The sequence below is a fragment of the Mustela erminea genome, chromosome 8 (genome assembly GCF_009829155.1).
Source record: "Mustela erminea isolate mMusErm1 chromosome 8, mMusErm1.Pri, whole genome shotgun sequence".
Taxonomy (NCBI): Eukaryota; Metazoa; Chordata; class Mammalia; order Carnivora; family Mustelidae; genus Mustela; species Mustela erminea.
The window spans coordinates 103357104-103373165 of NC_045621.1; the positions used below are offsets into that span (position 1 = coordinate 103357104).

At 48.9% G+C, this 16062-nt stretch overlaps 1 protein-coding gene across 1 annotated transcript in view; it reads left to right on the forward strand.

Annotated features, from left to right (window-relative positions):
- Nucleotides 1–6280: 6280 nt before the first annotated feature.
- The window catches only part of RALB (RAS like proto-oncogene B), a 43983-nt gene continuing 34201 nt past the window's right edge, over nucleotides 6281–16062 (forward strand). Inside the window, exon 1 of the mRNA XM_032353895.1 lies at nucleotides 6281–6479. The gene's annotated coding sequence lies outside the window, so the exon portion shown is untranslated. The remainder of the gene's footprint in view (nucleotides 6480–16062) is intronic.

The window sequence follows — 16062 nt, forward strand, 5'->3', positions numbered from 1 at the left end:
GGACAGCAGGGGCCCTAACTGGCAGGTGTGAGAAATACCTGCGGTGCTGCCGACTCTGCTCTGTGTGCCAGGCAGAGCCGGCTGTGGGAGACTGGCCCTGTCAACATGTTGGGGTCTGTGTTCCAGATTGGGCATGCTGTTCTCTGTGTGTGCCTTTCTCATCACCTACCTATATTGCCCAGATCCTCAGATAGCCCTCTAGCTCCCAAGTTCCCTCTCCTATGTCTACCATCCCATGCCTGCCTTACCAGGGCACCCCCAGGTCATGAAAAGCATGCCCTTGTCTTTGAGCCTCCCAATCAATCTTTCTCCAGCTGTTCCCTCAGTCATCCATCCATCCATCCATCTGCTCATCCATCCATCTATCAACTCACCCATCAATCCATTTAAACATAGATGCATCCATCCAACCATCCATCCATCCATCCATCCACCCACTCACCCACCCACCCATCCATTCACAACAAATATGTGTTGAGGCTTTCTATGGGCCACTGTAGCAGGCATTTTGATGTATAACACCTCAGCTGCTAGGAGGCATTAAAAGAATTTTAAAATGTGAGTGGCTGACAATAGCCATCAGCTATAATTCTTGGTTAAGTGTAGGTCCTGATCTCCTATGTTTAAGCATCAGGTGATTTTTAGCCTTGCCCTTTACATTCCAGGCACTCCTCTGGGGAATTACCTGGAGGTGACTTCAGACTGTGAGGAAAAGGGGGTAGGAATGCGGAGGAAGCCAGGAGACCCGTGGAACCTCAACAGTCAGGAGTTAAGCTGGTTCTGTCAAGGTGTGGCCTCTACCTTATCCAGGCGCTCACTCAGGACGACTTAGGGCACATATCCTAGAGGTCCCAGACCTCTGGTGCCTGGCCCGGCTCCTGCCCATTGCAGGTGCTCAGTGCAGACTCATTGCTCTCTGCCCCAAACATGTCCCTTCTGAGCTCTGGGCCTCTCCACCTCCCTGTGGGAGGCGAGGACAGGCAGGAGTGGGACCAGAGGGGCAGAGAGCAGAATTCCGACCTCTGGCCGGCCGGCCCTTCCCTTACAACTTCCAGGTCTGGTCTGCACAGCTATCTGGAAGGTAAATTGCTTCCTACAATTTATGGCCCTGAGTGCCAAGACCAGGGTTGTCACCTGCCCAGATTGTGCAAGGGGGCTTTGTGCACACCCCTACCCCTATGCGGACTTTGATCTCGGTCCCAGGAGGGCACTACCAGAACTGTGGCTGTTGATTGGTTGATCACAGTGCATCTCCACGGAGATGGAAGGGTGGGGAGAACCTGCGCTGACAAGTAGTGGGGATTAGCGATAATGAGGAAGACTTAGTATTTAATGACAAGACAGATTTCACTTCATTTCTAGGAGATCTTTTTTTGTGAGTGATGGTGGCAGAAAGATAAATCTAGCTAATTCAATAATTTAGAATAGAAATGAGTCATTTTTTTTTAAACGTGTTTCCCAAGTAGATGAATTTCTTTTAGAAGACGAAAGCTCATCCTCTAGCTAATTATTGGGCCTCTGCCTTTCCAGAAGAGCCATTCATAGGAACATCTGGTTAGCTCCTAGAGCTGGCTGGGGCTACAGTGACCACAGAGACGGACGATCATGAGGAAAAGAGGATCTCAGTAAGACGTGTAGCAAAAAGTGGTTTTTAAACCCCCTAGTAAGTCTTTTATAGTGAGGATACCTAGAGTGAGCAGCAAAGTCAAGGGTTTGAGCATGTTTGGGAATAAGTAAACACCAGGGACTTTTCTTGGTAGCTGTCACTAAACAGCTACAAGAAAGGAAGGCTTGGGGAGGGTACCCAGGCTTTGGAGAGGAGTCCAATCTGTGTTACCCTTACCTGGCGCCTTGGGTGAGGACTTGGGGGTCTGACCCTTTTCCTGAGGAGTGGTAAACCATGCCGTTCTAGTGGTTGTGAATTAAAGATCTCCAGTCCTCCCCTGAAGACTTCCCCTGGCCTTAGGTTTTTACCAACTGGGTGATCCAAAAGTCTAGGAAGAAGTAGGCACCTACTGAACTGTCATTAATTATTTAGTCCTGAGTGTGAATGAGGGTATGAGACCCGCTCCTGAGAATAGGATGAGATCGCAGGGAGTGGGGAGAGAACACATGGGCACAGAAGGGTGAAAACCTGGAATAGAAAGATGACCCAAGGGACGCCTGGGTGGCTCAGTCAGTTGAGTATCTGCCTTTGGCTCAGGTTGTGTTCCTGGGGTCCTGGGGTCGAGTCCCACATTGGGCACCTTGGTCAGTGGGGGGCCTGCTTTTCCCTCTGCCTGCTGCTCCTCCTGTTTGTGCTCTCTTTCTCTCTCTCTAACAAATGAATAAATAAAATCTTAAAAAAAAAAAGAAAGATGACCCAAGTGCTGAAGGTGAACTCTATCTAGTGTTATTATTTTTAAAAAAGATTTATTTATTTATTTGAGAGAGAGAAAGAGAAAGCAGGGACGTGACTGGGGGTACGGGCAGAGGGAGAGAGAGAATCTCAAGAAGGCTCCCCATTGAGTGCCAAGCCTGACGTGGGGCTCAATCCCATGACCCTGAGATCATGACCTGAGCTGAAATCAAGAGTGGGACACTTAACTGACTGAGCCACCCGGATGCCCCTAGTTTTGCTATTTACAGTAGATTCATTAACACTGAGTAGGCAATAATGGTTTTGTTTTTCCATCTATAGATGGGTAGCACCCTTTCTTTTCCAGTTCAGGTGGACCCCAAGCACCAAATGCCCACGGGGATGTGGGAGCTTGTCAGACTCTGTCTTGCAGTACCATCAGTTTAGGTAACACTGCAGCCTCCCAGGAACATGTCTCTGATTCGAGTCCATGTCCCAGGAAATTGGTCAGCTCTCTGCTCCACACCCTTCCTTGTTCCTGCATGGCTTTTGAGCCCTATCTTCCTGGGGACAAAGCACGGGGTGTGTGTGTGTGTGTGTGTGTCTGGCTTGCAACTTGCCCCTGCTTCCTTTGAGAGTTTGGCGGGAGAAAACCCTGGTTTTAGTCATCAGCTCTCTTGCTCACCCCCTCCTGCAGTCTCCCCACATCTCCTGTTATTGGAAGGCAGATTACCCTTCTAGCCTCTGCTCCTGTGGACCCCACTTTGGCTTGGACTCCTGCAGCAGCCTCCTGACCTCCATTCCCACATCTGCCCCTTGAAGCCCATTTGTCACACAATAGCCAGAGCTGTTGTTTCAAAACCTGGATCAAACACGTCACCCTCCTGGCTTGAACCTCCTCAGTCACTCCCCATCACACCTGGAGTAAATTCCAATCTCCTAATCATCACCTAGAATCCCCCACCCCGGCTGGCTCCCACCTTCCTCTTTGTCCTTGTGTGGCCTCATTCCCCCTGCTTACTGCATTCCACCAGAATCTCCCGGCTCTTCTTAAGAGGACCAAGCCTTCTTCTGCTGTAGGAGTTTGCACATGCTTCTTCCTCTGCCCGAGATACTCCCCTCTCCTTCCCCTCTCCCTCAGCCTTTTTCAAGATAGAGTCCCTTTCCCCCCTCAGGGCATAGCTTAACAGTCACCTCCTAACAGAGACCCTTTTTCACTACACAGTCCCAAGCAATTTGTAAGGACACCATTCTTATTTGTCTACTGGTTTGTCATCTACTGGTTTATTATTCTCTTCTCTGAGCTGTTCAGCACTGCGTCCCCAGCTTAGCACACCTGAGGTCATTCAGAGCAGGCGAGGCTATGCGGCAATAACAGACAACTTGCAAGTCTTAGTGCCTTCAAACCACAGAGGTTGTTTCTCAGTCATGCTAAATGTCCACCATGGGTTGGCAGGGGGAGCGCTGTGCACGCTGGGGGGTCCCAGCTACCACCCAAACATTCCCAGTGGCCATACCATAGAGACAAGGGCTATGGAGGGTCTCACGTTGGCAAATAAGTTCTCCACCCCCCCCCCCCCCCAAATGATTTATGTGTCCCTTCCACTCACAAGTCATTGTTTGGAGCCAATCACACAGCCTCATCCCACACAGGGAGCTAGAAAGTTCCATCCTATCCAGTGCCCAGGAGACAGAAGTGCAAATATTAAACAGCCCTAAAGACTCACACAATACTCAGTAAATACTTTTGAAGGAGGGAGTGTCTAGAATGTTCTTTCCACAGCTGCCGAGGGTTAGAGGAACCTTGCAGGACCTGCTGGGGATCTTGTATTCCTATTTCTCAGGCCGTTGGTTCTGCTGGGAGGCAGAGTTCCCTCAAGAGCTGAGAGCCCAGCAGACAAGAGCATCCTGAGGACTGACAGAAGCAATCCTAGAGGCAGCCACAGCCGGGGTCTGCCAATGCTCTTTCTCTGGTAGGATGTGTTCCTGTGCTGGGAGACAGCCTCTCCAAAAGATTCCTGCCATTGTCCTCTGAACCTACCATACTCAGCCAGCGCCTGGCATCCCCAAGAGTTGAACAGATGCTCCTACTGAGGCTGAGGCAGGTAGACAGGTGGTTAGGGGTTGAGAGACCGTCCATCCTGAATCACACCGCTTTACTAATCCAAAAGAATGGCAGTTATACATCCCAGGAAAGGTGAGAGAATCTCCCGTGATTGCTGTCAGTGTAGGAATGGGAAAATCCTGATTTGTCCATGACCCTGAACAACTCATTTCACTCGGGCAGGATGCTGCAGGCAGCTCTCTTATTTAAACTTCCACTGGATAAAATGGCATCACGACAGCAGCTCCTTTCCACCATGTGGCAAACAGCTTTGGCGGCACGATGGTGGTGTCCCACGCTCCCCGATATCATGGGCCTTGGGAGGAAATGTTTTCCCTGGGTTGAGTATACTTCGTGGCCTCTGGTGGCAATCGCTCTTTAGGCTAACATTTTTGGCCACTCTCCAAGATCGTAGCACTCCCCAGTTCCTAGTAGACGTACTGCTCCTGTTGGCAGCTGGGGATACTGAGGCCCACAGAGGTTAAGTAACTTCCTAAAACAACTGCTAGTTCTATGGCAGAGTCCTCCGTTGACCCTCGGCTTCCTGATTCCAAACCTGTGCACTTAAATCATTACTCCGTAAGAAGAGGTTTGCGTCTGATTCTTCTTCTAGGCTCTAATAAATACTGGAGAACTTCCGTTTTAAGACACCTCTTCCCTTTCTCCCTTACAGTACCTAGCAGTGTTTCTGCCATATACAATAAGTCTTTAATATGTATGAGAAAGATAAAACAGAAAGTTTAAGGTGGTCTAACACTAGGATACTTTCCCAGTCACACGTTCTTTTGTTAAGCCTCCTGTTGAAAACTAAGGTAAAGGTCTGTGCTTTTTGGTACAGCTCTTGGTGGAGGGCCTAGGTCTGTTAGTTGCTTTTACATAGCAATTTAATCAAGGCACAAAGCCTCTCATTAAAACACACACGCATCCTAACGTGTAATTTTTAACAAGGAGAGAATTAGCTAGCTGCTGTGGATGTGAACTTGAACAAGAGAGTTTCCATCCCTAGAGATTATAGAGGCGGGCCTTTAGACAATTATGATACAGTGTGACAGGCCATGTGGTTTGTGTAAGGGTCAGTGGGGCCACAAATTCTGCTGAAGGGGGTTGGAGAGGATTCAGCTCTAGGGAGGGGCGGGGTGTTAGGAAAATCAACCCAAGGTGAAACCCTATTTGGATAGAAAATGACAAGTTCCCTGGATTTGGAGGACAATGACGGGGGGAGAGGGGGCAGGTTGTGGGAGAAAAACCTGTCCGTGAGCTTGCCTACTGCACTTCCTGCCTCAAGGAACCTGGGGTTAGGATTCTCCCCCGCGTATGTGATCTGGGTCAGTATCTATTGCTAGGCACTGGTCAAGTAACTCCGTTACTGCTAATGGGATGTCATGTAGCCAGGCCAGTCGTGGCAGCAGGCGGAAGTCCCGCTGCCTCAGGTGCCCCCGGCGGGCGTCCGACAGCCTCCTGGATCCGGAGACACGCCCGCGCCGCATCGTAATTTTGGTTTTTCTATATCGGTCTGCTGTTCCCTTTTGCTTTCCACTAGTCTGACCTCGCTCTGACCCAAATCCACGACTGGAGCGCTGTCCATCCGCCCACGCCCAGAGTCCCCAGCCCAACTCTACTGCTCCACTGCAGCAGCGGTCACGCGCAGCAAGTCGGCCGCGGGAAGGAGGAGGAAGGGGAGGTGGGCGGGGCAGGCGTGCAGAGCCCGCCCCTCCCGCCCGCGGCGGCTTCTCACTGGCAGAGCCTTCGCCCCAGTCTCCCAGCCCCACTTCGGACTGGCTAATAGGCTCTCAGTAGGCGTGGCCCCCAGGGGGAGGGCGGGAGCGGAAGGAAAGCGCGCTCTCTCGGGAGGCGGGGTTGCCTAGGCGACGCCGGGGGCGCGCTCGGGGGTGGGGAAGCGAACCTGGGCTGCTCAATGACAAATCGGCAGGGGACTGCTGGGGTCCGGTCCCGGGAGGAGGCGAAGGAGAGGGCGGGGCAGGTTTAAGAGCCACGGGACCAGAGCGGACGGTCGAGGCGGCGCGGGACGGGTCCCAGGTAAGGGTGCTCGCGCCTCAACAGGCCCGCTCCGGGAGGAGTGGAGCGCGGGCTGGGGAGGTGGGGTGCACCGCCCGGCCCTCCGTGGACGCCTGGCCCAGCGCTCAGCGTGCAGGCTGTGGACGGCGGCGGAGGGTGACGCGGGGTTGCCGGCCGCTTTCGGTCCCCGCAGGTCCCCTGGAGAAAGCCTCAGAGAGCGGCCCCGGGGCTGAGGAAATGGGGGCGGCGCCCCAGCCTCTCCCTTTTCGCCGCTCCTTCCCTTTTCCCACAAATGGCCTCTGCTTCCACTTCCTGCACTTTCGGGCCTCCAGCCCGAGGATAGTCCACTTCCTCAGTTCCTTAGCTGCCGCTGTGGGCAGGGTGAGAGCTATAATCGTGTTGCAAAAACTTATTAGTACCTTAAGAACTTGGACTGAACCGGGGCCGTGTTCCAAAAGTTGTTTGGTCTGTTTGTTTTTGGTCCTGTCTTGCAAGTGAGCCTTAAGTTGTTTCTTTGCTCCCCCCTCCATTCCCCACCCTTTAGTTCCTTTCTGATAGAGGCTGACACCCGATGTAGCTTCTAATAGGAAGCACCACGGACTTGAACTGTTTGGCTGGACCAGGCTCCCTACCCCTCTTTTCTTGCCCTCGTGTATAAGGTTATCCTGGTCGTGGTTGGTTCGGAACTGCTAGTGGCAGAGATAGGTGTGCCCAGACTGCTTGTTTGAGCTGTGTCCTTTCTGGGCTAATTTACAGATGGATATTGGAAAGGTTGGAGCTTTGATATTTTTATCAGGTGAGTCTTTGGGGGAGAAGTTCTTGGGGCTGGGGGACTCCTTTGGAATTGCCCCTGGAAGAGACTTGGCTGATTCTTCATTTACTTTCCCTGCAAGGTGGTTTCAACCTTTGTAGATCAGGAAACTTTCTGCTTTGACCTAGCTTTCTAACTTCATTTCTTTGTAAGTTTTGGGGATGGATGGTGGGCACTGATTGTCAAAGACTGCAGCGTATCTTTCATTAGGTGTGTAAATGACCCACGTTCTACAGCTGAGCAGGGAGGTTCTTGGATGTCAAAGCCCAAACAGGTGAAGGCAATGTTCTTTAAATCTGGAGCAATAGAATTAGAACATGGAAGTCCTCAGAAATAGAGTGACTGTGGAAGCGGCATGGAATATTGGGAAGAAAAGGAGGTCGGGTTGTGAAGACCTAGGTTTGATCCTGGTTTTGAAACTTTATTAAGGGTGGGATCTTGAGCGTGACTTTTCACCCGTCTTAGCTATCTTAGTCTACAGCAGTGAGAAGGTGGCAATAGTTGTCCCTGCCTGTTAGGATTACATGAAATTAGGAATGTTGAAGGTGTTCTTTGTGGTAGTGGGGGTGGGATGGAGGTAGGGGTAGGAATAAAACCAGGGATACACATTCCTTGTGTGCGGTTTTACTCCTGTCCCCTCGTCTGCTTTCTTCTGACCATATCTGGGTCTTTCCTTCCTTTTCTTTTCATGGTATTTCCCATTGGAAACAATGGAGATCTGAGATCTCACTCAGCAAGATTTCCCTTGCGGTAGAAACTTTCCCAGGACTTTGTGAACATGGGACCAAGACACATAGGTAGGAAGACAAGAATTTGAATGTCAGATGGGATCTAGATGGGTGTTGGTAGAAAGTGGAAGTAGAAAAGTTCTGAATTCTTGGCTTAATTCTTTTTTTTTTTTTAAAGATTTTATTTATTTATTTGACAGACAGAGATCACAAGTAGGCAGAGAGGCAGGCAGAGAGAGAGAGAGGGAAGCAGGCTCCCTGCTGAGCAGAGAGCCCGATGCGGGACTCGATCCCAGGACTCTGAGATCATGACCTGAGCCGAAGGCAGCGGCTTAACCCACTGAGCCACCCAGGCGCCCTCTTGGCTTAATTCTTAAAGGTAATCTTGCCTTGGCTGGAGATGGCTCGAGCCTCTGGAAATTTGTAAGCCAGAGAGTTGAGGTAATCCGTTGTGCCACATTCACCCAATCCCACAATGCCTGTTGGCATTCAGTTACTAAATTCCTCTCCACTCATGGAATTTATGGAAGTTAGAAACATTGGTGGAGATGTTTTCTGAGAGCTAAATTTGTAGACAGTGTAAGAAGAGTGTTGGAAGAGATCTTGGTGAACTCTTCTAATGTTCCCAGTGTAACTTGTCTCGAGATGATAGGCAAGAGTCCCACTTTTCATTGGCTCCAATCAGTTCCAAACACACAGCCCCTGCTGTTAGATATGGGAGATACTTGAGATTTTTTTTTTTTCAAGTGAATATGTGTTGTTGAGAAGCTTGAATCAGAGAGACCAGAGTACCAGAGAAAATGGAACTCTTTCCTAATCACAGGGGAGGTGGGTAAGGAAGAGAAGGGAAATGAACATTTTATTGAGCATCTGCTATCTATTGGCACAGACCCACCGATCTAGCTAATACCAGATACATATCTGGCCTGGAGATTTGGTCACCAACTGACTCGTTTGGCTCCTCAGTTCTTTTGATTACTTAGGAATACAAACATGGGCGTATATGTCTACACATTCTTACAGGTATCAAAAAGGAGAGGGGCCAGTGGGCAAGAGGGTGTATGAGCTTTTGGATGGGTGAGAGTGGGAAGAAGGATGAAAAGAATGTGGAAGTGGGAAGTCAAAGAGGAAAGGCATTTCAAGTTTGTGTTACTCTTAAAAAAAGGAACTGCTTATAATTTGTGTTCGTGTTCTCTGTGATGGGTGTCAGTGAATCTTTGGGGAGTTTATGCTATTTGAAAAAAAACCTGAAATCTAAATGCAGGAAATAGTGCTGTTACCCAGTAATTGCTAATATATTGTGATTGCTTTTGCATACTAATTGCTAATTGCTAATATATTGTGATTGCTTTTGTATACTTGAGGCCCACCAGATTGGGAATTGACATAAAACAATTTCAAGTGCGGTCTAATCCAAACGAAAACATGTCAAACTACGTAATTTTACTTAGTATATGGCATGAGTTGAAGGAAATATGGAAGTTTGGTCCGTGTAGTTGGCCACATCTGTAGTCTGTCTGTCTTGAATGAATTTTCTACTGCATACTTTATTAGCTCACATGTAATAGCTTCAAGCAACAGACATGTATCATCTCCTACAGTTTCAGAAGTTCAGGAATCTGGGAACAGCTTGGCGGGTGCTTCTGGCTTAGAGTCTCTTCTGAGGTTGTTGTTATCTGAAGGCTAGACCGGGGTTGGAGAATCTGCTTCCAGATTCTGGCTTACTCACATGGCTGCTGGTGGGAATCTTCAGTACCCCATGGTGTGGGCCTCTCCGTAGGACCCTTCACAACATGGTCACTGAGTTTCTCCCCAGAACAAGTGATCTGAGAGAGGGAGAGATAGAAAGCAGACCATCAAGATGGAAAGTATGATATTTTTGTATCTAATCTTGGAGGTGACATACCATCCCTTCTACTGGGACATAGACCAGACATGGCACAATGTGGGAGGGACTGCATGAGGGGAGCTTGAGGACCCTTGACATTGTCTGAGGCCACCAGATTTCCTTTCGAAGGTTTAGACAGACATTACTGAGAAAAATCTTTGTTTCACATGCATACTAAAGTATGTACTCCAGGAGAATAAAATGCAGCTGGAGTTTTTACCATTTTAGAAACTTTTAATATTAGACTTTTAACTTTATGTTCTTTCTTCTAGTTCTTCTTTGTCATATGCTCGAATTAATTAGCCAAATATGCAGTAGCTTTGGAAATTAGAAATTTAAATCTTGCTGATCCCTAAAGCAAATGGAACAGCTGAGTTTTTTTTTTAAACCCTAAAACAAATTGGTAAAAAAAAATTATTGCCAAATGAGCTCCTTGATGAACAGCTTAAAATTAGTCATTAATCATCTGTGTATTTTTAAAAATAAAACTCATTGGCAAAGTAGCTACAAAAAAAAATCTTGGAGAACCTAAACCCTGCTCTCCTCCCCCCCACCAATTATTTTAAATCTTTGGACAATATTTATTTGGCCAGCACTTTTTCATTTCTCTTTTGAAAACCTAATACTTTTTAATTATCCACCTGGCTGCAAGGACTTTATTCTTTTATCTTCTAGATGAAATCTCCCTGAAGGTGGAGAGAGGAGGCATCCTGAGCCTGAAGCCTGATTAATTGACCTCTGAGTTCCCTTCCATCTCTGAAACTTCTGTGATTGTAGTATTTTCATTTAACAAATATCCTTGGAATGATGCATATTTAGAATGAGAGAGTTCATAAATCATATTAAAATGTAACTTCAGAAAGCGAAGGCTGGTGAGAATGGCTTTTGTTCATCCCAGCCCAGTTGAAGTTTGCTCGAGTCGTTGTGGGGCAGACTGGACACTCAGCACAGCTTGTGTTTCCTTTCCTCCCATTTCTGGCTTTTGTCGCATTTGCTGCCCTCATTTGTGAGCTAGTATTTTTCTTTTCTTTCATCCTGCCTCCCTATCGTCCCTCTCCTTCCTCCCACCCCACTCTGCCAGTAAAACAGGAAAGGATCGGTGTGGGCGGTCATAGAGTGTGGATTGGCTGGTCCTCTTCTTAGTAGTGGATTTAGTTAAGGTGGTATCTCTACTCATACTTGCATGTTAAGCCTTTTTACAATCTAAAATTATATGTGCTCATTCATTAATTTCTGCCATTTTTTTCACGTCTAAAGGGTTTCTGTACCCAGTTCCAGGGTGGGGTGTATGTGTGTGGTTTTTCCAGCCCCACCGCACAATCCTCTGCTGACACGAGCTGGGTCTCTACATTTCAACTCAATTTTGACACTGTTTACCTGGTCACAGCATCGGAGTCCACAGATTAAGGGCTTGGTCCCACAAGACCACATTCCACTTTCAGATGCCAGTTGCAAGCCCCGATTGTTACCTGTGCTTTTTGACTGAGTCATAAATCAGAGGTTTTCCTAACCCCCTGCTTGGGTTTGATTAATGTTCTAGAGCGCCTCTCAGAACTCGGGAAACCCATTTACTCACTCGATTACTGCTTTATTACGAGGGATCTTAAAGGATATGAACAGCCAGATGAAGAGATACATAGGGTCAGGTCTTGAACAAAGGAGTTGGTGGCCCACCATGGTGGCACATGGAAGTATTCTGTCTGGTTCCCCTACCTGGAAGCTCTCGAACATCCTTTTGGGTTTTTACTGGGGCTTCATTACCTAGACCTGATTGGTGAAATCGTTGCCATTGGGGATTGATTCACCCTTCAGCCCTTCTCCCTTCCCCAGAGGTCAGGGGGTAGGACTGGAAGTTCTAAACCCCTATTCAAGGTTGGTTCCTCTGGCAGCCAGCCCCTGTCCTAGGTGGTCTAAACGTCCCCTCATTAGCAGGAACCCAGTTGTGGTAGAAAGGACTTGTTATGAATAATAATCCCCTCCTTTCATCTTTAAGGCTCTGAAGCTTTTCAGGAACTGAGGACAAGAGACTGCATATAATAACAAAAGGTGCTCCCTTTGGGTTTGGGACACCCATGTGGGGAGGGGTGGCTGTCAGGCAGAGGGAAAGGAGACTGGAGGTCAGGAGAAGGCTCTGGGTTGCGTTTGAAAGGTTTGGGAGCTGCTTGTAGAGCCACCAGAGCGGCTGAGGCTGCTAAAGGGGGGGTATAGGGGTGGGAACAGTGTAAGACAGAGCTCCGAGGGGGTCTGACACTTAGATGCCAGGGAGAGGAGGAAGGGCTGGCCAGCGATGCTGGATGCTGCCAGAGAAGCTGCAAGGCCCATGGGAGAGTGCGGTGCTCTCAGGGCCGGGCCAGACCCTCTCCGGAGGGAGATGCCAAAGAGAGGGGTTTGAACTGGCCTCCTATGGGCTTTCCCCTTTCTAAACAGTGTTCTCTCATGGTTATTACAAGCTCCTTTGTAAAAGGGTGGGGGGAGTGAATGGGCGAGGAGAAAGAGAACAGTTTTTACTGGAGTTTGCAATGTGGGGTTTATTGGCGATCCTGACCAGCCCAGTTTCAGGGAAGCTTTGTTGGGGGAGGGAGCCACACTAGAAGGGATTTTGTGAGTAAAGGAAACCCAGCGCCTTGTTATGCAGAGTGGGATCCTTGCCCCCCCCCCCTCCCCCAGTCATCTAGGAGTTGGTTAGTTGGTTGGCAGTGCTGACTACCTTTGGGCTCTACCCCAGACCTACTGAATCAGAATACACACTTTAAGGAGCTTCCCAGGTAACTCAAGTTTGAGAAGCCTTGGTATAGATAACTAGGGCTGGGGGAGATTGTGTCACTAGCTAGAGGGCCTATGGCCATCAGAGGGGGGAATGTGTCTTTAGGATGGAGATTAAGTAGAAAGTGTCTGTGCTGGGGAGGGGGGGATGATCCCCTACTGAGGGAAAGACTGACTCATGATGCAGGAAAAGGGAATAATGGCAGGAATGACGCTCCTGGGCATAGAGGTAGGGCAGATTGAGTCTCTTAGAGCCTGTGTGGCGTGCTTGGTTGTTGCTAAGAGCAGTACTGCGCTATCCCTGTAGCAGGAGATGGGAGGACATAGACACGCATGCTGGGAGGTTTGTAGAGTTTGTCCCTGATGACTTGTGTTTGGGAAAAATGAGGCAGGGTTATCTGTCCAGAGTGAGCTTGGGAGGGCATGGGGGGAAGTCACAGTAAGATTTCTAGGCAGTGGAGAGTGAATTGCCCATTCCTGGTTTAGGGTCATAAATGTGTTTCATATGAAGCTTCAGGAGGCCAGCTGCAAGACTCTTTCCCTCTCCAGCAATGCTCCTTGGCTTGCCAGGTACTGGGGCTGGCAGGCAATGAGAGGGGCGAGGGCAGGTCTGTCAGCAAGAGGGCTTTCATATTGTGAGACCTAAGCTTCTGAGGACGGGGTGGGGCCCGGAGAGAAAGTGCTAGAGGGCCTCTCCTAGAGGTCTGTGCTCGCATGTGACCAGCAGGCAGGGAACTGTGGCAGTGGTAGGGTAGTGGGTATTTAAGCAAGAGAGCTAAAAGGAAGGAGGCCGAGGCTGGAGGAGACAGCGTTTCTGATGGCGATGCTCAGGGCCTGAACACAACCGTGTTACAGAAAGAAGGAATTGGTTTTCAGAGAAGAGGCCAAGGACTTGGGAGAGGTGGAGCCCTGTGACGGGTCATCCCTATGAACGTAGGAGTCCCTGAGGAGGATGACAGGAGATGGAGTAGAAAGGAAGTCTGTGAACCGGAAGCAAATACCAGCAATAGATGAGGGAGGTGACGAGGTCCAGAGATACCCGAGGGCAGCAGGGTGGTGGTGGTGGGAGCGGGGGAGTGGATTGCCCATGCCTTGAAGCTGCAGGCTTTTTGCAAGAGGAAGGAGAATATTTTTCTGAAGGAAGTCTTCTGTTAGAAGTGATAGTGGGAGGGAGGAAGGACACTTTCTTCCTGGCCCTGAGGCACATGGTGGGAGAGGAAGATAGTATCTGCTTAAGATAGGTGTCCCAGGGCACACCCAAGTCTCCGGGAAGCTAAAAGACAGAAGAGCGTTCTTGGAAGAGGTGAGGGTCTTAAAGAATTGGCTGGTGCTTGCCGGGGTGGGTGGGTTGGAAGGTGGAATAAGTCATTTCAGAGAATGGCGACAGTCCTGTTGGGAAGGGAGTTCTAGTAATGAGGGAAGGAGGGTGACATCTGCACTTCTGGTGGGGACTGGATGTTCTGTATGCTGCCCCCAGAGAGAAGGTGGACCCTTTTCTGGCACTGTAGCTCCCTAGTCACAGCTGGCTAGATGGCAGCTTCCCTAGGTTCCCTATCCCTTCATGCACAGCCTAGCAGGAAAGAGAATGAAGGACTGTTAGAGAAATTTCCAGAGCTACGGGAGGAGATTTGGGGTAGGTCTGGAGATGCCCACTAGCAATGCCTCTGAGGGTGAGTGATACGGTCTTTTGGGTGATGGAGAAGAAAGAAAGCTCTGAAGGGCCTCTGGTGATAACACTCCTTGTTTCTATATCGAAAATGCTTCCGAGGCCCCAAAGCCTTTTGTACGAATTTTCCCATTTGTTCCTTCCCAGTTACCCTGAAAGATAGATGGGGTGACTGTGGAGGCCGAGTGTAGTGAAGTCATACAGTGAGTGAGGGGCTGAACAAGGTCTAGAAGCCAGACCTCTTCCTTCGCAGTGTGGTCTGGACTGGTGTCATCTGTGCTCTCCGAGGACTGAGTCTCAGGAAAAGAATCCCCCTGGCCTATTCTTGTCCTTCTTAAGGACTGGCAACTCATCCTGCCTTCAAGTTGTTTGGCTGCTTGACCAATTTCTTTCTCAGGACTTTCTAGAATATCAGAATGATGTCCAAAAACCAGGTAAGAGATTACTCGGAGCCAGGTATTACGATAGGTGGTTTCTTATTTAGTGTCCATAATAACCTGAAGGTACATGTGCCCTGTGCATTTAACAGAAGAGACCGAGCTGAGGAAAGCGACTTCACTGAGGGAACTAAGGGCATTAGCTGCCTGGTGGCAGACTCTGGTCTTCAAACCGAATGTTTCTCCTCCTGTCCCACACTGTAGTTGGTACAGAACTACTGAAAAAAATTGTGGTAAAATATACATAGCGTAAGATTGGTCATTTTAGCATCTTTTTGAAAAGTCAGCTCTACACCCAATGTGGGGCTTGAACTCATGACCCTGAGATCAAGATTTGTCGCATGTCTGTCTGTCTTTTTAGCGATTTTTAAGCGTGAATTAAGTACATTCACGGCGTTGGGCAGTCACCCACCTCCGTCTCTCTCCAGAACATTGTCAGTCATCCCCATTTTGCAGCTCTGTGCTCCTTAAGCACAAGCTCCTGTCCTCTCCTCCCTGGCCCCTGGCAGTTACTAGTCAACTTTCCATCTCTATGAATCGACTTTTCTGTGAAATCGTGTAGTCTTTGTCCTTTTGTGTCTGGCTTATTGCACTTAGCCTCATGTCCTCAAGGTTCATCCGTGTTGGAGCTTCTGTTAGAATTTCATTCCCTTTTCAGACTGGATAATATTCCATCTTATGGATAGACCACGTTTTGTTTTCCATTCATTCTTCAGTGGACACTTGGGTTGCTTTCACTTTCGACCGATGTGAACAGTGCTGCCATGAACATGAGTGGACCCATCTTTTCAAATCTCTGCTTTCGGTTCTTTAGGCTGAATGGGAACTGCTTTTTGTGGTTTCTTTCCTCCTAGAACTTGTCCCTTAGTTGCCTATGTCTTTCTCTCTCTCTCTCTCTTTTTTTTTTTTTAAAAGATTTTATTTATTTGTCAGAGAGAGAGAGGGAGAGAGAGTGAGCACAGGCAGACAGAATGGCAGGCAGAGAGAGAGGGAGTAGCAGGCTCCCCGCTGAGCAAGGAGCCCAGTGTGGGACTTGATCCCAGGACGCTGGGATCATGACCTAAGCCAAAGGCAGCTGTTTAACCAACTGAGCCACCCAGGCATCCCTGTCTTTCTCTCTTTAACGAACTTTCTGCTCCACAGTTCTGTGTCATTGCTAAAAATTCCACTATTTCACACCATGTTTGAAGGTCTTCCCTGCCCCACCCCAGTCCACTAATGAGCAGCTCTGTGTCATGGCTCCTAAGCTAGACTGCTGGAGTTCTAGGCCTTCCCAAGACTAGTTAAGTGACCTTACAAGTTCTCCAAGCT